The following is a 21,228-nucleotide window of genomic DNA, read 5'->3' as shown; positions in this document are numbered from 1 at the left end:
TGCTATTGAAATTCGTAATGAGCGCTATTTCTCTGGTGTTATTACTTCAAACACATTTCCAGACCAAAAAGTGTCATTCCGAGGCATTCGTTTCAAACCCTGTCATATTTATTTCGGACGCTAGAGATTGTCGCTGCAATTGACTCCGCTTATTAGATGCATTTCCTGAATTTTTTTGTGACCTGGCATTCCGGGAGCCTTGCATCTTGGAAGCTGTCTATCAAAACTAGCATGCGCGATATTAACCCTACACGTTTCTGTGAAAGCGCTCATTTGGTGAAGTTCATTGTTGCAATATTTTATACACTTTTTTTTTGGGGGGGGGGGGGGGGGGTTGGGGGAGTGCAATACAAGGCTTTGTCCGCGGTCATGAGAGGAGGGGGTGGTTAGCCTCGTTAGCCAGGATTAATCTGAATGAAGCTCTAAATTTGTCTCGCAAATTAATAACTTTCTATATTAGAAAGCGGGCTTCTCTGTTCGCTCTTCAATTCAACCTCTCGACATCCACACTAGAATAATATGTAGAAGCATAAGTTTACAGATTTTGACCGCATTTCTAAACTCTTTTCGTAAGCTATGCACGACTGAGAGAATAACCTTCATTTTAAATTATGGGTGTGGGAATATCAAATTTTCGCCATTTAATCGAATGCGTGGCTGGGAGAAAGTCCTTCATTTTAAAATAAAATTAAATATAAATAAAACCTGCCCCGCCCTCGTTGTCTTCTCACAAAGGAACCTGGCACCCACTCCAGGCAGCAAATAGAGCCAACAATCACTCCCCGAACGAATGTCATACAGGTCTACCATGACAGGAAGCCGAGTTAGTTGGTAGGGATTCAGGGTTGAATGCGGTAGGCGTGCTGAGACACATTCAAGAGACACGGACACTTCTCTCTTCTGTTTTTGTTGGCACGCTCACCTCCATTTATCATGTCCTACAGGCTATGCAAAAAGTTGAAAATAGTTTACATTCAACGTTTAGACGTAAACGTTGAGTCGAGCAACTAGCAGTAAATACTCTGCCTTTATAGCGCTTCAGTTTAAGAATATGGGGAGTGCGTTCATCTCCACATAGAAAATTGGAATATTCAGTTATCACTCATAATGTTTATAAAATACTCAACTTGTGCTTCCTTTTCTTCCAGGTCCTGTGCCTCTTCGCCGCTCTTGTGAGCAACGCCTTCGCGGTGTACATCCCGACGTACGGCCTACCCGTGGCCGGCTACCCCGCCGTCCCGGCTGTCACGACCGTGCACGCCGCTCCCGTGGCTGCGGTACAGACGGTTCATCGGGCGGTGCCAGTCACTCCCACCGTTCATAACGTGGCTACCCCCTACGGCTACCGCACAACCGGCGTCAGCTACAGCCACCGAGTCGACGCCCACCCGGTGAAACTGCGCTACGTGTACGGACTCACCCCGTACGGCCTCAACTACGGCTACGGGCTGGACGCCTTCGGATACCCCACCGTGCTGAAGAAGTGGTAAGACATCCACGAATACCACCGCAAATTTCTTCATCTGCAGAGGGCGTATGTCGCAGTGGTTGAGCCACTAATCCGAGGCTGTATACAGAGCATATCATAAAGGTCAAGACAGCCGAATTGCCCTGACATGTTCCATTTTTATTTCATCATCATCAGCTTCAGCATCAGCGGCAGCAGCAGCAGAAGTAGCAGCAGCGACGCCATTGCTCTATGGCCATTGCAGGACGAAGGCCTGCCTCTCCCGATGCATTCCCATTTACGCTGGCTTGCGCGAGCTGATTCTATCTTATTCCTGGAGACTTCTTAATTTTATCACCCTTCCTAACTTTCTGCCGGCCTCGGCTACATTCTGCATCCCTTGGACGCTATTCCGTCATGTATAAACCTCTAAAAGACGAACGTGGTCATGCCGTCTGCGGGTATATGATTGTACACGAGCCCTATGGCTGTAGGGCGAGTTAAGCGAGACGAAAACTATAAAGTTATAACTGCACAATTGGTTTCATGACATTGAATTTCATAGTGTTGCGAAAGTTGGTAGATGAAAAATCGTTGAACAAAGAATGCCACAGGCGTCAACGTTTCGACAAGTAGACAAGGCAGCAGCACAACGTTGCTGCTTTGACGCTGCTGTCTTGACGAAGACAAGGCCTTTTGTCGAAACGTCGGCTCCAGCGGCACCCCGTAGTCCAAGTATTTTTCATCGCTCCAAGCTTCCATCATCCCCTGAACCTCTGCCATCAATGGCGGTAAAGTCACTGTGCTTTATGGTAGGTAAAGTCACTGTGCTTTATGCTGTTTATCATAACAGCATATTGCTCTATATGGTGTGACTATGTATGTGAGAGAGCATGACGTAAAAGACAAATAAATGAACATCGAATTCGATACCCCAACATCAGTACATCGACAGAATGCACACTTTGAGTTGTTATGATCCAAAATAGAAAGCTTAAGGCGTATTCTTCTAGACAGCTATATCATATAGTAAAAACTGGAAGAAAGGGCGATATCGGCCTACCACCTTTTACGATGAAAAAGACTGGCATATGAAACTTTTGCTAGGTATACCTATTACATACTGTATCTACTGCTAGGTAGCAGTTAGTTCTGCATCCTACCTGATTAATACGAACCCTAATATGCAAACTGCAATTTTCTTTCTTATTCAGAAACACTCTCGGCGAACGACCTCATCGCAGCCCAGCAGGACATGCCCGTTGGACGACGGATGCCTGACAATTGACAACGCAAGGTGTTCCAACCCACGTTTTTACTTTGTTGACTCGTTTGCAGTTCAGAGATCGAATAAAGAAGCAACGAAACAAAAACAGCAATTTGTTTCTTTTAGAAATAAATAGAGAAAAAAACATGGCTGATCTCTCCTAGGAATCGGTATGCATAACACGAAAGTGAAGCGTGTCTTCACTGAAGTAGTGCTTACTGTGTAGTGATATATGAAAGCTTGTACAATGCCTTGTGGTGTTTCTCATCTATAGCACCATTTCACGTGAATGCAGCCATGTTGACGCCTAGCGGCAGATCTCCATCGCGACGTCTAACGCCCACGATCGTGATTAAATCGATGTGGCAGCTGAAGTTGTTAACATATAGAAGGGACACAGTGTATCGTGAATCCCGCGCAAAGATGACATCAGCATGCACATAATAAAAACTGGTACTCGATATGCACTTGTTCAAGGCGTTGTCAATTAAGGAGAGAAACGGCACGGTGTGCGCTCCTGAGTAATAGGGTAACCTACGCCCAAAGTTACGTTGACCTACGCCTGTGTTCATGCATACACTACCACACTGCGATTCAGCAACACGGGAGGCAGAGGTTCGTAGCTTGAACCGCGAACGCGCGCCTTCTTTCCACGTCCTGCTGGCCTCTGTCTCGCTCCACCAAGGCAGGACATTCGCCCGTAGGCATCGTTCCCTTTCTGCAGCGGTTATAGGCCTGACTGGCTGCCCAGGCGGCGCTGCGAAAACGGTGCTAAAAAGCGCCCCCTACGACAAGTTCTTTGGTTTCGAATAGTCAGACAGGCGGCCGCATGCAGCACTAAGCTCAGACGCGCAATGGAGCCGCCGCTGTCGGTTGTGCTGCGCTTTGGATCCCGGCCAGTTTCTGGCGTGGCTGAGTTCTTCAGGCCAAGCAGTCTGCGTAAACGCAAGAAGCTTGTCAACGTCAAGTATGTTTACGACGTGCAGGAGATTAAAGGAACCATTTCGGCGCTCTGCAACTCGCAAGTGCAGCGAATCTCATACGACGTTGAACTCGAGTTAAGTTTTACGAGGCATGCTCGCGCGATTAACGACAGTGCATAAACGAAAAGATTGCTGTTAAGAAAACCGACATGATTTGCATTACACAACGAAACGGAATCAAGAAAGGTCCAGACGAAGGCTAGCCGTCGGCGGCCCGAATGAGCGCATTCGCGTCGTGTGCCGTTTTCTGCCGCATTCAGTCGCAAACACACTTTTTCCCCATGCACGGTCGTAATTTTCATCATCTGCTTCTAGGGAATTCGTCAAATTCTGTCAGCGTGCGGTGGCGGTCGAGAAGCGACGGCGCGCAATGTTTACAGCCGGCCGCTGGGAGCAGCCGGCTGTAAGCTGCCGGAAAAATCGTAGGCACATACGCAGGGTGACTCATGGCATCGTTTTTCTCGTTTCGCACGAAATGCCGGCTACATATCCTCGTGATCGCCGTCGGCAGCCACGGCGTGCCGTCTGGACTGCACACAGGGAATATATACATATATAAACGCGTGCACACGCGTACGAAAAGTAATCAGCACGTTACGTTGCAAACCACGTTTTGCTCGCGTACTCACTTCACGCGTCGGACGGCACGTATCCAGCGGTTCCGTCGCTCCACTTCGTACGTCTTTCAGGGGAACCAGTAAAACCGCACATTAGGATCCTTACCCCCATGTTCGAGGCAATTAACCACGCAACAATAACGGCGGCGACCGCGCTTCGGGACCGCGCGCTGCTCAGAGCCGTCGCCCAGACCACCTGCTTTCGGCACGGTTTGTTGAAGCAGGGATCGCTCGTCAAACATGTCAGACTCTGCAGGCATAGCGGAGAAGTTCCTGCGTACGTTTTAAGCACTTTTTGAGCCTGAAAACTAGGCGCAAAATTAAGTAAAACGCTTAAAGCAACTGAGAACTGCGTAACTCGCCGGTCGGCGTCCATTTTTGACTACCCAAGCAACTTCGGCGCACGCCACCAGGCTCCGCCACAGTACTCAAAACTCCAGCGCGTCAGCCCTATTGCAGAAGTTTTATCAGTTGGTGCTATCGCACTCGAAGCAATCGGCGGCGGAGAAATACCGTTGGTGCATGTGGATGCTGCACTACTCCGACAATGAGTCGCCACACGCTAACACAAAGCGAAAGGCAAAGAAAGTAGCGGCGTGTAGAGCTACTCCCCGATACTTGCGTGGCCAATGTTTTTCGCTGGTATCGAGGCGCTTTAACCATGGCCACCGAGAGTGTGCGTCGGCAGGGTTCTCGGAGACCACGCTTTAACTGCGTCGCAGCCGAACCGTTCTCTATCGGCGCTAGCAAGTGTCATGCCGCAATACATCTATTCACCGCTCACTGCCGGCGGCACAGCCCAGACCCGCCAACAGAGAGCACCATGCGAGAGAGAATGTGTGAGAGATACAAGGCGCGTTTGAGGAGTGTCGCGCATACGACACCGTGGCTTAGTCGGTAGCGCGCCGGGCGTTTATCATTGCGGGCCGAGAGGTCGTAGGTTTGATTCCCGGTGGCGGAACATTTCCTCATAGTTTTTTTTCTTTCTCATGCGTAATCGTCCCTTTTATCAACGTCATATCAGTGACGGAAATACTTCACTGAAGTCTTGGTGGACCCAGGCATAAAACATTTGCGTGTTGAAAAAAAGACAGAAAAAAACGGAAATAGAGAAAGAGAAAGAAAGAGAAGAAGAAAGAAAGAGAAAACTAAAAAGAAACAAAGAAGGCCGCCCAGCTCCGCACTTCCATCAGGCTTGACATCTTTATTGCGAAGCTGCCTTAATTTTTTAGAGCGCAGCTCTTGGGCCCCCGTTCCTGCGTTGAGCGGCGTCACCATTGGCGTTGGTGTTGTCGGCGTAACCGATAGAGCGAACGAGTACGAAATAGAGCGAACGAAGACGAAAGAGCATGAACGTGGAGTCTGTCAATATCACGAGCCACTGGCCTCTAACCTCGCTTTCTTCCTCCGTCACGCGCGCTGGCCCCTCGGTCGGAGCTCGTGTTCATGCAGTGCTGTGACGTGCACTGCGGATGGCTTCGCTTGTCGTAACGGGGCTGTCGGCGTTTCGTTTAGTTCGCGACGCCTGCAATGCAGAGTGGTGTGCTTAGCACTCGAGTGCTGCCTGCCTTTCGCTTGGTTCGCGACGCCTGCAATGCGCAGAGTGGTGCGCGTAGCACCCGAGCGCTGTCGGCGTTTCGCTTGGTTCGCGACGCCTGCAATGCACACAGTGGTATGCGTAGATCTCGAGCGCTATCGTCGTTTCGCTTGGTTCAGAACGCCTGCATTGCACAGAGTGGTGTGCGTAGCACCCGAGCGCTGTCGGCGCTTCGCTTGGTTCGCAACGCCTGCAATGCACACAGTGGTATGCGTAGATCTCGAGCGCTGTCGTCGTTTCGCTTGGTTCAATACGCCTGCAATGCACAGAGTGGTGTGCGTAGCACCCGAGCGCTGTCGGCGTTTCGCTTGGTTCGCGACGCCTGCAATGCACACAGTGGTATGCGTAGATCTCGAGCGCTGTCGTCGTTTCGCTTGGTTCAGTACGCCTGCAATGCACAGAGTGGTGTGCGTAGCACCCGAGCGCTGTCGGCGCTTCGCTTGGTTCGCGACGCCTGCAATGCACACAGTGGTATGCGTAGATCTCGAGCGCTGTCGTCGTTTCGCTTGGTTCAATACGCCTGCAATGCACAGAGTGGTGTGCGTAGCACCCGAGCGCTGTCGGCGCTTCGCTTGGTTCGCGACGCCTGCAATGCACACAGTGGTATGCGTAGATCTCGAGCGCTGTCGTCGTTTCGCTTGGTTCAATACGCCTGCAATGCACAGAGTGGTGTGCGTAGCACCCGAGCGCTGTCGTCGTTTCGCTTGGTTCAGTACGCCTGCAATGCGCAGAGTGGTGCGCGTAGCACCCGAGCGCTGTCGGCGTTTCGCTTGGTTCGCGACGCCTGCAATGCACACGGTGGTATGCGTAGATCTCGAGCGCTATCGTCGTTTCGCTTGGTTCAGAACGCCTGCAATTCACAGAGTGGTGTGCGTAGCACCCGAGCGCTGTCGGCGTTTCGCTTGGTTCGCGACGCCTGCAATGCACACAGTGGTATGCGTAGATCTCAAGCGCTGTCGTCGTTTCGCTTGGTTCAGAACGCATGCAATGCGCAGAGTGGTGTGCGTAGCACTCGAGCGCTGGCAGTTTCTGTGGCAATATGTAACGAATCTTACATTGCTACAACTGCGGATAGCCAACAAACACAGTTGGCGTTGCCTCAAAGCGAAGCTGCGCTCAGAATTCGCATCAGGCAATATTGCAATCGTCAGTGAACTTTTTGTTCACCGATCCTTATCTGCCGTTTTATCGAAGCCAGAGACTGAACATGAATTATGTGCTGGCAGCATATAACAATAGCTTCCGTATTCTGGCAACGTTATTCTACCTACACCGTTCCACAAATAGAGAAAGGAGAATTTTCGGTGTCCTACGATTCAACTGAGTTATAACAGCGAACTCATGTACTTTTGTTATACTAGAAGATGTATTGCGTCAGTAGGCTCTGGCGTTGTGATGGGCCACCAAAGGATGATTAATGTCGTTGACACACTGTGGCATCTCGAGCACTTATTAGAAATCTCGGAGCAGTGGGAAGGTTGTGGTTATCCAAGGTATCTTCTGGGTGCTTCGGCGCATTGAAATTGTATATTCATCGCTTTTGTCGCTCGTTGACGAAGGGTCAGCTGGAGGCTTGGCTGGAGGTCCTTCATAGTTGCCAGATTCTACTGAGCTAACAAGCAAATAAACATCGCAAGAGAAGCCCTTGAAGAAGCGGAAATGCAATTACTTTTCCCATTCTTGAAAACGTTTTAGGGGCGAAGCTCCTTATAGCATCACCTGGCCGGTCGTCGCTCCATCCGGCGTTCCCCCGCCGTCGCGCCTCCCCTATCATTCAATAGATGGCGCTATCCCATAGAGATGCATGCAAACTGCAGTTGGGTGACGATATACTAGATGGCGCTGTCCCATAGAGATGTGTGCAATATGGCGGTTGGGTGAATGCACGCTACATGGCGTTATCGGTGCCGCTGCTCTCAGATTGGCTGCTGCGCCCGTTATCTCTCATTTTCCTTGATCGTCGCCGTACGTGAAGGAGTGCGCTTGCCGGAGCGTGCTGCTTGGCGGGCCATGGACGACGAGGAGCGCCGGGTGCGGAAGACCGCTGCGTCTCGTGCTCGTCGGCAGGATCCCGAGGTGCGAGCTCAAGAGGCTGCCGCCAAGCTAGCGCAGCAGTAATCAAAGCGGCGTATCGCTTTGGTTACTGCTGGGCGAAACCACTGAACATTTCACGGTGTAACCACGATTGCTTCAGGAGCTTCGCCCAAGCTCTTCATCATTCACCCGTGGATATGCTGTAATTTTTAATTATAATAAAAATGTCACTCAGACACGAATTGAGGTTGAACAAAACTGCACCATCTCCCGCTAAAAGTAACCATATGTGGATGCGAAGCAGCGGGGAGATGGTTAGCTTGAGCGGGAGATGGTGTATTTTTTTTTTCTTGCGTTATCGAGCCTGTGCCTTCCTCTGGCGTAGAATCGGCACCGTCTTCCGGCCTCCATCCAGCTCCTGCTGAGTGGAACTGCCGGCGTCCGAGGTATTCGACTCCCGCAAAGTCGCAAGATCATGTGCATCTGCCTCTCTGCAGTCCATGCATTGGCGTCATCGTGGGATTCTTCAGCGAGGGAAGGAGAGCACGAGCGCCCATCGTCTAGAGCCACAGAAGCAGAGGCGGCCGTCGGCCGGTCGTGCCACGTCAAGACGCCGGAGGCGTCGCTGCTGCCTACTCGCAACGCCACCTAGTCTAGGTGGCGTTGCTACTCGTCGCAGGAGAGAATGAGGCGCGCGAGAGGATGAGGGGAGAGGCGGAAGAGGGAGTTGAGAGTGGCACGGGGGGAATGGAGAGGAGGTGTGTGGAGAGGGGTCAGTGGAGAGGGCTTGCGCATGCGCAGTAAGGGTGGTCACGCCGCACACCACCACCACCGCATTGAACTGCGCCATAAGATGCTTCGCATCTAAAAATAACTTTAAATATTTTGAACAGCGTAAATATGCGCGACAAACATGGACGGAAACACATGTTTATTTTTTAACATTGTCTCTAGGGTAGCCCCATTCGGTTAAAGGCACGTTTGCCAGTGCACGATTAACGTTACTTGTTGCTCCCCCAACGTATGTTTGACTTATACACTCAACTACTCAAAACCATCGACGATTGACAAATGCGGTATTTGTGAGCGTGATGCTCACTGAAATAACTATATTTGCTGGAAAAATGCAAATAAGCCAAAAAACGCGACAAGCGACTAGACGCACTTGAAAAAAAAGAAACACTATTTCCCGCTAAAGGGGACCATCAGGCGATGCGGAGCCGGAGCACTCGCACGATCGCGTTCCGTTGGCGTTCGTTGGGCATGCTACCGATCTCGCGTCGTGGAACGCGAAGAGGAACGCTACGCGCGTCTTGTCTTCTCTCTAGGCTGGCCGTTAAATCTCACAGGGCGAGCGGGGAACGCGGTCGACAGGCGTGCGAGAGGGGGGCAGCGTAGGAGAGGAGAGAGAGGGGGAGGGGACGCGCTGGTGCTCATCGCGGCGTTGCGCAGAGAGAATTTCGGCATGTCTAGCCGCGTTTCAGAGGAAGAGTGGAAAGGGAGATGAGAGAGGGAAAGTGGAGAGGGGAGAGGAAGAGTGGAGAGGGGGAAAGTGCAGAGCGGGAGGGGAGAGGGAAAGTGGAGAGGGGATGTGGAGAGGGTATGCCCATGCGCAGTAAGGGTGGTCACGCCGCACACCACCACCACCGGATTGAACTCTGCCATAAGATACTTCGCATCTAATAAGCTAAATGGCATAAACGTACGCAGTGATACTTGCGGTACAAAATACGAGGGCAGCAATTCCCTCTTTGAGAGACTCACATAAATTCTAGAACCAAGGCAAAGCATTTGGGCGCTAAGGGGCTCCTGTAGATAGCTGGGAGCGCACACTTAACGGGAGTCTGGCTGTGCTGGCTGCAAATCACGTGGTTGAGGCGTTCGTAAATGCGAAGTCACTACACGTGCCAGTCACTACACGTGTACATGCGTGGCCTCCGAGCTGGCGGCAAATTTGTAGCCCATATGAGTCAACATGAGGCACCGTGGCCTCCGAGCGGATTTCGGAGGCCACTCTTGTATACTCGAGCATGTGGTGGGCACGTGTGATGGCGCCTCAGGTTGACTCATATGCGGATGATGAACCACACAGCGCGAGTAAACAACGGGGACACAGGAAGGGAACACACATATGCGGCTTCAAGTTAACGATAGCCTTGCATCAGGTGGGTTACCGTCGCATATGTGTCAACCTGAGTCGCATTTTCTTTATATACTCACATTAACTGCAAAAAACCAAGGCAAGGCACCTGGTATCGTAAGGGAACATGTAGATAACAGGGAGCACACACTTGGCCGGATTCCGACTGTGCCGGCGGCCAAAAAAGAAAAAAGATTACACCATCTCGCACTAAAGGGAACCATATGGGTATGCGAAGCAGCGCTGGGTGTTCACTTGTGTTTCCATTGTTGTTCCATTTGTATGTTTCCGTGTATGTTTCATTTGTTTGTGGAAATATGTATATGTTGTTTACCGCTTATGTTACCTCCCCAGCTCGATGTTTCCGTTGCGCTTCGGCTTCGCGTTGCCTCGCAGCTTCGAGATTCGCTTGCCGGCGTTGCCGTTTACGTTCAGCTTCGCGAACGCCCATTGCGCCGTTGCGAAGGAGAGTGCAACGCTTGCCGGCGTTGCCGTTTACGAACATCCATAGCGCCGTTGCGAAGGAGAGTGCAACGCTTGCCGGCGTTGCCGTTTATGTTCAGCTTCGCGAGCGTCCATAGCGCCGTTACGAAGGAGAGTGCAACGGTAGCGACTGCGCGCCGCATTATATACGAGCGCACAGCTGTGGCGGAGAGAGAGAAACGGGAGAGGAGAAACGAAGCGGAGGCAGCGCTCACGCCACCTCCTCCACCCCACCTCCTCGCGCCCACGCGAGAAGAGGCAATGCCACCTAGAAAAAAATTTCAGGCCTGCTCACTGCCGCCGTGACGTCACGCGTCTTGACCGAGCGAGCGAACGCGCGGGAGACAGTGAAGCCATTGCCACTATCGTCTCCTATGAAATGATAAAGCGTTCGCGGCTAGTTTTACATGCGTAACAGCTTTATTTTGCCTTTTGCTTCGGGATTGGCGCTGGCTTAAGGAATGTGTCACGCTTTAGAGTCTTTGGTGATTGGTCTGTAAGCGACTTATTATTCCACTTAAAAATAAGAAAAGATTGTGCGCTATCGAAAATGTGACCGATTTATAAATGCGAAGGTTGATGGCCCCGAAAAGTTACGAAATAAATAAGGTAACTTTGAGTCATACTTCATTCTTTATTTACGCACACACACATGCACACACGTCACACTGTCCATAAGATGCTCAGAAACTGTTCCTATTCATTTCGTAAACTGAGAAAAATTGTCGGCACTGCGTCCAGAGGTCCAGAGTCAGCCGAGTAGCCCCCATGGGAGCTACTACTGTCCTGCCGGTTCTTGGATCGGTGTACTTGGTAGTCGTCCTTAAGTGTTCTGGCTTGAAATCGAGATCACACACCTGAAAACCATTTAAGAAAGCGGTTTATCACAGGCTTTCCGCTCCACTGTTCTCCTTATTTGCTCAGTTACAAAACAACAAAATCTATTAGGTGTCTACAGGCATCCCAATTCGGCTGACTTGCAGCAGTACACATTTCAAGGAAACAAATTAGGCGAAGGTGTTGGCGTGACTGGCGCATAATTATAATACCACAAAAAGTGGTCGGAGCACCGGTCAGAAATACTATGTTACAAAACAGATGCACGACGCCACGCACCGACACTCCTTAGCTTTTCGCAGTCAAAAGAAGCCCGCGGTGCTACGCGCAAATAGCGAAATGTTTAGCGACCCTGAAGAAAAAAGCGCCTGTTCTGAGAATATACTGCCACGCGCGTTTATTGCTCCATTTTTATGAGTTCGGGGTACGAGCAGCCGAACGCAAAACGCATATCTCGCACCACTTGTGAAGTCGCTTGATTGGAGCATGAAGCTGCGTCTAATTCGTTTCGCCGTGGTTTTGCAGACAAGCTCACCGCGTCTCGGCAAGACGCGCTCGTCAAAAACGGGAAATCTATGCACTCTCTAGAGACGCTACATCATCGCGGGGGTGAGCGTCTGCCACGCTCAGCTAAATGTGCCTTATGTCAAGGCTTACGCTAACAAGTCAGAAGTGCACACGACATTATTTTATCGAAATAACGTGTTAGAGATGGTGCCTTTAAAACATCTGAAAAGCAAGTAGCATAGACTACACATACCTTTGAATCACGGAGAGAATGCATATCGATGTCATCCCGATGAACGACACGCTCTCATTTCTCTTTTTGGTCGCCTTGGGAGAATGAAACCACTGGAACCTTCGGTACATCGCCAATATCGGCGACACTTGGGCCCACAGCACCGCTCCATTGGGAGAGCTTGCAGGTGTACAACATTCCGTGAACGAAGCACATCACATCACCACGCAGCACTTCACAAACGCAGACCACGGTCTTCAAGCACACGCCAGAAGAAACACCAGTATACCACGGCAGGCTTCGTCAGGCTTAGCAATCCTGCTCTCTCGAACGGCGTGAGCATGCATGCGTACGTCTACTCGACAGGAGACGAGGGTCAAAAATGACTGACGTCAGAGGCCATGCCCGGAGTAGTGAGCAGGCCTGAAAATATTCTAGAGGGCGCTGGAAGAGGGGGGACTGTTGGCGCATGCGCAGTGGGAAGCGGGCGCGTGAGGGAAGGACGGACACAGCTCCAAGAAAAAGCTGCTTCGCATCTAAAAAGTGGAAACCAAGACTGTCCCAGACAAGGATCACGGAGACTATAACACCGCTGAGTGAGGTTGGTACCTACAAGTGAAATCGACCTAAGACCGATTCCACATGTCCAGTCATTCATCGCGTTTATTCGTGGTTTAAGTACAAGAATCGGGACATTCAAGTGATTATCTAATCATCAATACCATCGCGAATGAATCTTAAGAACTTGAAAGATTTTATTGTTAGCGCATATATTTTTGCCTTAATGCATACGAATTGCCCGAGCAAGCCTCGTGATTTTGAGGATGTCAGCTCTGAAACTTGCGATTGCTCTGCAAGATGCATCGCGATTAGAGCACTGCACGGACTCGGACCTACCCGAAAATCCAGTCCCGGCCCCGCCCGCGGGCTGGGACGGTTAAAGTAGTTTTCATGGCAGGCCCGGGCGGGGCTCGGGCCTGAAGCTCCAGGCTTAGGGTCGGGTGCGGGTTTGAGGTGGCGGGCTCGGTTCGGGCCGGGCTTGGACTTTTCTCCGTTCTTAAGGGTACGCTAAAGTGAAACACTGAATCGGTTTAGACTGATAAAGGGGCTCTCTTTCTATCTACCTCTTTCTTTCTTTATATTTCTTTCTCTCACTGTACTCGTTCTACCACCCATCAGATGTAGTCCATCCCACGCCGGAGAAATCTGTGCACGTGTTTGGGAGCGAAGCAGAGGATGAAGAGGACGAACATAGCGCGTGCCGTTTCATGATGATGTTAGTCTTCTGTTCGCAAATTACGACCGACGGCTGGCATAAGCAGCTCCACTGTTAAAAACGGGATGGGTCATAAAATTTTCATCCTTCCTGAATCTCTTGCCGCAAACCACGTTAACATCGGAAAATCTGTAACAAAACCACAACCCATTAAAATAGGTCAGTTCTAAATGAATCACCCTGTAATACCGCGGTTTTGGTACGCTAAATCTAGAAATTTTCATTATTGTTCACCGATCCTCTTCTGCTGTTTTGTAGAGGCCAGAGACGGAACTGCAATTCTAGCTACGGTACAAGCGGCACAAAACCGCAACTTCCGTATCCTCCCACGTGATCCTGCCTACACCATAGGGAACTCTGGCGCTGCGATCGTTCAGCCACCATGGGGATGATGGGTAGTACACGGATTTGCCTAATCTTCGTACTTACGGCTTCGGGCGCACTTGTGGCTTTGTTTATTGCTGTGTTTTGACGTTCGTTCTGGATAAAAGAATGGACCGTTGTGAACTTCGTGACCAGATTTGAATTGGTGAGCCTAAAAAGGTTAAGGTAGGGAAGTGGAACTGCTGACCTTTGCTGAACGTCGTTTTGCGACAAAGCGGATGCAGGCGACGCGGAGCCAAGCGGAGCAGAAAGAATGAAGTTCAGACAAATCCGTGTACTACCCCTCATTCCCATGCTGGCTGAAGCGCCATGCGTTGCAGCTCCCATAGACACTGGCGCCAGAGTTCCCTCTACTTACTGAAAGGGTTTGCAGCGCAAGCACGGTAGTGCTGAAGGAAAGGCGTAAAAGCGAGGAACTGAAAGCAAAGAGGAACGTTCCTGCTTTCCGTTCCTCGCTTTTACGCCTTTCCTTCAGCACCACCGTACTTGCGCTGCAAACACTTTCAATATGCACTTTAACCAACTAGCGCAAATAGCCGTTCTTCTCCCCTCTACTGTACCTATAGGAAACTCTACGGCCTACACCATAGGCGCTGAGCCGTGCTCCCAATTGTGGTTGCAGAAGTTGCGCCTTTTCCTTTCCTGAACCTCTCCTCCTCCTCCTACACCATCAGACCAGAGAGCAAGGGGAACTCTCTATGCTCTCTGATTCATCCATGTTCACACGGTGAACTAGAACACTTTCGTTATGCTAGAAGCCGTATTTCGACTGCAGGCGCAGGCGTTGTGATGGGATGCGTAACAACGATTGATCCGGCTGGCAGGCTGAGGCATCTCGGGCACTTGTTTCAATACTTGGAACATTAGGAAGGCTGCGGCTATCCAAGATATCTTTTGGATGACTCTTAGTTGTAATAACATAAGTTTTGATGGTTGACCGTTGGGACGCCTCTCCCGTGGTAGAATACCAAGTACTCAAAGCGTGCACCACCTTTTTCAAGACACAGGTGTGTCTTTAGAGACAGCTGCTGTCTCGTATACAGGGTGCTCTAAGTTAGGTCTTATGGTTTTCTTAAAATTGAGCGCCTGGAGGTACGTGAAAACTACCTTTGCAGATATGTTATGTACCCAGGGGGACACAAAGTGATAAAATAATTATCGCTGTCAGCCGCCCAAGTAACTTACATTGAATAATTATCTTTATAGTGACTGCAGCAAGCGGGCATGTTTGTATTGAAAAGTTGGAGGCAGTCGTGTTTCTACACAGTTAACCTTGGAAGAATTCTTCTAACTTGTCTGTACTCCGAGATATCCCGCTGCAATGTTTAATTGCGGTTTGCATGATTACGCATGCAAGACAGTGGGCACTGGCGCAAAGCTCCTCATCGATGTGCCGCGGCAGTTGCGTGCAGCGTTTAACCTGACAACGGGTCGATGACATAGGCAAAGATGATAGCGGTTACCCTTTTACTACCGACTGGCGATAGCCAGCAGTCACTGCTCGTCACATCACGGAGGAACATTGCGCCAATCCTCACCGCCTTGAATGTGTATTGATGCAAACCGCAATTAAAATTTGCCGCGGGAAATCACGGACCACAGGCATGCTAGAAGGATTCTTCCAAGTGGTACTGTGTACAAACGCGACTGTTTCCAACTTTTCAGTACAAACATGCCCGCTTGGGGTGGTCACTAAAAAGTTCATTATTAAATCTTAGTTAAGTGGGCGGCTGACAGCGATAATTATTGGGGAAGCTATTGAGAAATAGAAAAACAGAGAAAGAAATGGAAAAAATAGGAAGAAAACAAAAAAGAGCAAGAAGGAGAAAGTATTGGATAGAGAGAGAGAAAGAACGGAAAGAGAGAAAAAGAAAGAAACAGAAAACTGAAGAGGAACTAAGAACGCCGCCCAGCTCCGCACTTCCTTTAGGCTTGGCATCATTAGTGCGAAGCTGCTTTACTTTTAGAGCACAGCTCTTAGGCGCCCATTCCTGCGTTGAGCGGCGTCGCCGTTGGCGTTGGCGCTGTCGGCGTACCCGATAGAGCGAACGAGTACGAACGAGAGCGAACGAGGACAAAAGAGAATGTACGCGGAGTCTAACCTCGCTTTCTTCCTCCGTCACACGCGCTGGCATCTCGGTCGTTGCTCGTCCGCCTGCAGGGCTGGCACGTGCACTGCGGCTGGCTTCGCTTGTCGTAACGGGGCTGTCGGCGTTTCGCTTGGTTCACGACGCTTGCAATGCACAGTGTGGTGTGCGTAGCTCTCGAGCGCTGACAGATTCTGTGGTGATATATAACGAATGTTACATTGCTACAAATGCGGATAGCCAAAACTTCAAACACAGCTGGCGTTGCCCCAACACGAAGCTGCGCTCAAAATTCTCATTCGGGAGTATCGCAATCGCCGGTGAAATTTGGTTCACCGGCCCTTCGCTGTTTTGTCGAAGCCAAAGACTGAACCTGAATTATGTGCTGGCTTCCGTATTCTGCCCAAGTGATCCTGCCTACACCGTTCCACAAATAGGGAACGGAGAATTCTCTGTGTTCTACGATTCAGCGGAGTTAAAACGGCAACTAGAATACATTTGTTATGCTAGAAGATGTATTGCGTCAGAAGGCTTTGGCGTTGTAATGGGCCGCCTAAGGGCGATTAATGTTGTTTATACACTATGGCATCTCGAGCATTTGTTATAAAACTTGAAGCAGTTGGAAGGTTGCGGTTATCCAAGCTATCTTCTGGGTGCTTCTTAGGCGCATTGAAATTGTAATATTTCCATATCGCTGCTTTTCGTTGAATTGAGGAAGCGCCAGCTGGAGGTCCATCATAGCTGCCAGATGCTATCGAGCTAACAAACAAACAATCATCATAAAATAATCCCAAACACAGCGGCATGGCTTTCGCGAAGAAGCCCAAAAGAAACGGAAGTTTACTTAATTGTACCATTCTCTTTTCATTATAATAAAAATGCCACTCAGGCACGAAGGAAAGTTGAAAAAATCACTTTAAATATTTTGTACAGCGAAAATATGCGCAACTATGAACGGAAACACATATTTACTTTTTAACATTGTCTCCAGGGTAGTCCCCATTCGATTAAATGCACGTTTTCTAGTGCACAATTAACTTTACTTGTTGATTCCCCCAACGTATGTTTGACTTCAACACTCAACTACTCAAAGTCATCGACAAATGCGCTATTCGTAAACGTGGTGATCACTAAGATAACTATATTTGCTGTAAATATGCAAATAAGCCCAAAAACGCAACAAGCGACTAGACTATTCTTCAAGCGTCTCAACGAAAAAAGAAGCCCAAATCTGCTTATTATAAGCGAACTGTCCATAGAAGAACTGGGTTCTGGACGAGTTGGTAATCCATAACGGCGAAAACTGCGCGAAATAGACTGGGGCAAGGAAAGGCACACGCACTGATACATGTCAGTAGTTGCGTACTAACAGAACTGCCACTCTTATATGTGTGTATACGGGACAGTCTTCGACGTGCGAACATGTTCCACTTTGTTGTTTCTGTAATTTGTGCGCTTCTGGATTATCAGAGTAATCGGTGTTTTATTGTTCATCTGTGAAACGTATATACTGTTTTTTTTTTGCCTGTTTTGTATGTGTATGCGCAAGTTACGAGTACAATCCACCTTATTCTCAATGGGGCGGAGCATGCGCCCTTCCCCTAGCGGAAAAGTCGCGAAACGTCTTTTCATCTCGAGGGGCTTTGGTTCTGGCAATACCGCTTGTTCCTGGCCCTACCAAAACCTACAAAAACGGCAGAGGGCTGGACAGGAAAATGTAATACACGGATTAAAAAGGCCTATTTCATTCTTTCTGACAATGGCTGTCTTACGTAACAGGCACACGGTTTTCTAGGTGAGTCCGCGCAGACATGTTTACACATTCAAGATGTACAGTTTTCGCTGTCTATTTTAGAGCGAAGCTGACTTACTCTACCTTGTACCGTCGTCGTAGTAATAGTGAATAATAGTAGTGGTAGCAGGCGTCACAGATGACATGACTAGAGTGGACAGTGAATAGAGAAATAAATGAAAGCGAAATAAATTTTCTTGATGAGGCGGGGTTTGAACACTGGCCTTCATGGGAGAGGGGGGAGGGAGTAGCGAGTGAGTCTGAAAAGAGGCTCAATAAGGGAGCACGCCGCACAATCGAAACTGAAGGCAAGTTTCATAACCACTGCCACGCTTGCAGAACGTCAATACATAGGAAGCATATATGAATGCGTTGTACCGACGACTGTGACACAGCTGAAAAGCAGAACGCTTGCTAGAGGCGCTTCATAGAAATATCTTGTGTAAAAATGTCGTTCTTCCGTAGACACTGGTGTAGTTCTGAATACTGCGCTAAATGCAGCCCCACTACTGTGAAACCTGAGGAATGGCGTAGCACGGGCACCCAGTGATTCCCGTTCGTGGAGTTCCCCCTGCTTTGTTTACCAAACCGTCGATGACGCCAATGTTTGAGGTAAGCATGTAGGTTTTCCCCGGCACGAGTAGAATCTTCTTAGGGAGATTCGTAAACTCGGTGTGCACAATACGCGCTACTTTTTGCAGCGCTTTATCGACTTCCTGCTTGGTACGGCAGTTTAGATACGTGTCGTGTGCAGCGATTTCCGTCAGGTTTGTTCCCCCTTCAGATGTAGTGCCGTAGAAGTGACGGTGGGAGGAGCACTCGCTTGCTTAGCGAGGTGGTGGCGCCCTCTCTTGCGCGGCGCCCGAGTCAGCCGCATGTCTCTGAAATGCTTTTAGCGATTTTAAGTTAATTACTGTGATTACTTCTTGGTTATTTCTGTTAATATTACTTCAGACCTTGTTAGTTTACTTTGATCCGGTTTTGAGCATTGCTAGCCTTGTTTCGGGGGTTTATTGGGCGCTTGGTTGTTGGCATGATCACGCCACATTAGATTTATGGATGGACGACAAGCCGGGCCCCTAAAGTGGTACGCGCTTAAAATTAAGTTAAAGGCATAAGCGTACGTAGTGGTACTTGCGGTACAAAATACGGGGAAAGCGATTCGCACTTTGTTTAGAGATTCACATTAATTGTACTAAACCGAGGCAAAGCACTCGGGCGCGTAACGGGGTCATGCAGATAACAGGGAGCACAGGCCTAACGGGAGTCTGGCTGTGCTTCGTCAATTCGAAGCCACCACACGTGCCTACCACATGCTCGAGTATACTTGCGTGGCCTCCTATCTGGCAGCAGAATTGTAGCCGCATATGTAGCCGTCCATTTGTAGCCGTAAACATGAAGTGCCGTGTCCTCCGGGCTAATCTCGGAGGCGACGCTTGTATACCCAAGCATGTGATGGGCACGTGTGGTGGCGCCTCAGGTTGGCTCATACTAGAGTTACTGTATATGCTACCTTTAGGTAGCAGAGTTGCGCATCTGTCTTCCAAACGCCGCTAGCAACCATGCATTGCGGAGAAGCTGATGCTCGGGCCAATTTTTGTGTTTCTCGACGCCGCCGTTGCAGCGAACTGAATTAACACTAGTCATCGACAGCCAATGTTTATCGCCGGTCTTCGACACGCCCGACATGTTAATCCGCAACACTGTAGGCATGTCGCCTGCAAAAACGGAGTGCGACTTCACCGCATAGCTGTGGTTGCTAGCCAGAGCTATGCGCAACTCTAGCTCATACGCGTCTTCATATTTACTAACGCCTCGTGTCACGTGATTTACCGCCGCATATGAGTCAACCTGAGCCGCACTTTCTATAGACTCACATTAATTGCAAAAAAACCAAGACAAGACACCTGGTCGCGTAAGAGGGTTATGTAGATAACGGGCAGCGCACACTTGGGAGAATTCCGGCTGCGCCGGCGGCTAAAAGAAAAAAAAACCAGAAAAGTGGAAGCCTAAACTATTCCCAGACAGAAATCGCGGAGACAATAAGACAGCTTAGTAAGGTTTGTACCCACAAGTGAAATTGACGTACGACCGGTACCACAAGTCTAGTTATTCATCGCGTTCATTCGTAGTTCAAGTACACGAATCGGGACTATCAAGTGATCATCTAATCATCAATAGAATCACGAATGAATCTTAAGAACATGAAAGATTTTATTTTTAACGCATATCTTTTTGCTTTAATGCATACGAATGTCCAGAGCGAGTCTCCTGATTTTGACAATGTCAGCTCTGAAACTCCCGATTGCTCTGCAAGATCCATCGCGATCGCTAATTCGCTGCGCGTCTTGGTGGTTTAACTGGCACGTTTCAGCACAGTGCAACAAGTTGTATCTTGTCTGCGCAGACGTGACATGCTTTAATGCGTAAGCATTCTGTGGGGCTACTTTCCTCTAAAATGCTGCGTGCTTCCTTAGGCAACGCAACAAAAACCATAGGCCGACCTTAGATACACTGCAATACTGAAATGAGAAAAACATAGCGACGCAGGCAATAGAAGAGCCTCAAAGGAATCAATTTATGGACGATACAGCCAACCTCAATAAGTAACTATACCATGCAGTTGGTACAAAATGTTATGCGGGAAGTTTGCATGAAGTTGCGCAAAGCTTGGCACAGCGAAGTTAGCTGATCCTCAGCTCGTCGTGCTGCAGCACGAGAATCACAACGCCGGCGGCGATTGGATCCATCGTGCTTGGCTGAAGAAGCGGCAGCCAAGAGAGAATGTGTTGAAATCACTGTCCCTGAGCCACGGTGTAACAAAACAGTGGCGGTTCCTATGGCAGCGGCTCGGCGGCGGCGCGGCGGTTGCTATGGCAATGGCGCAGCAAGAGTTTTTTGTTTACAGACGTCTTACTGCAAGATTTAAGAGCTTCGCTGTTAAAATAAAGCTGAATGTAGAGCTACCACGGCATGTATCTATACCATATCTGAAAATATATGTCATTGCCCGCGATCCTCCAAGGAGTTCCTCCCCTCTCGGCTTTGAAAGAGCGCTGGATGGGGACAGGTGTTTTGGCTTAGCCTTACCGCGTTTACTCGGTTACAATGAGCACCTAGTCCATCATGAGCACTCGATTATTACCAGCAGTGGCAATGAGTACACTTGAAGTAAAGGGTAATGTTGGTCATTGTTATCGAACGATGTTCAATGTCGGCTAATATTGGCCAAGTGATGGCTATTGTCGCCTAGTATTAGATAGTAATGAAAAATGTCCACTAGTGCCAGGTAAATAATGGATCATGTCTTGCCGGCCACTTGCACAACGTTTTTCAAAGCACTCATTTGTCAAAACGGGCAATAACTACCATAAAGAGATTGCCAATCGGCAAATATTAATATAAATTAATCCTTCGCGCACTTTTTTCTTCAAACTTCTCCTAATTATAATATAACCCACATACGCTTTAAGCTATTAATTGAGCAGAATTCAAAAGACGGTGACAACATTCGCTTATACAAGTAGACATGCATATACAATTCC

The sequence above is a fragment of the Rhipicephalus sanguineus genome, chromosome 4, assembly GCF_013339695.2.
Source record: "Rhipicephalus sanguineus isolate Rsan-2018 chromosome 4, BIME_Rsan_1.4, whole genome shotgun sequence".
NCBI lineage: Eukaryota > Metazoa > Arthropoda > Arachnida > Ixodida > Ixodidae > Rhipicephalus > Rhipicephalus sanguineus.
The sequence above is the reverse complement of the archived record's forward strand: the minus strand, read 5'-3'. Positions refer to the sequence as shown.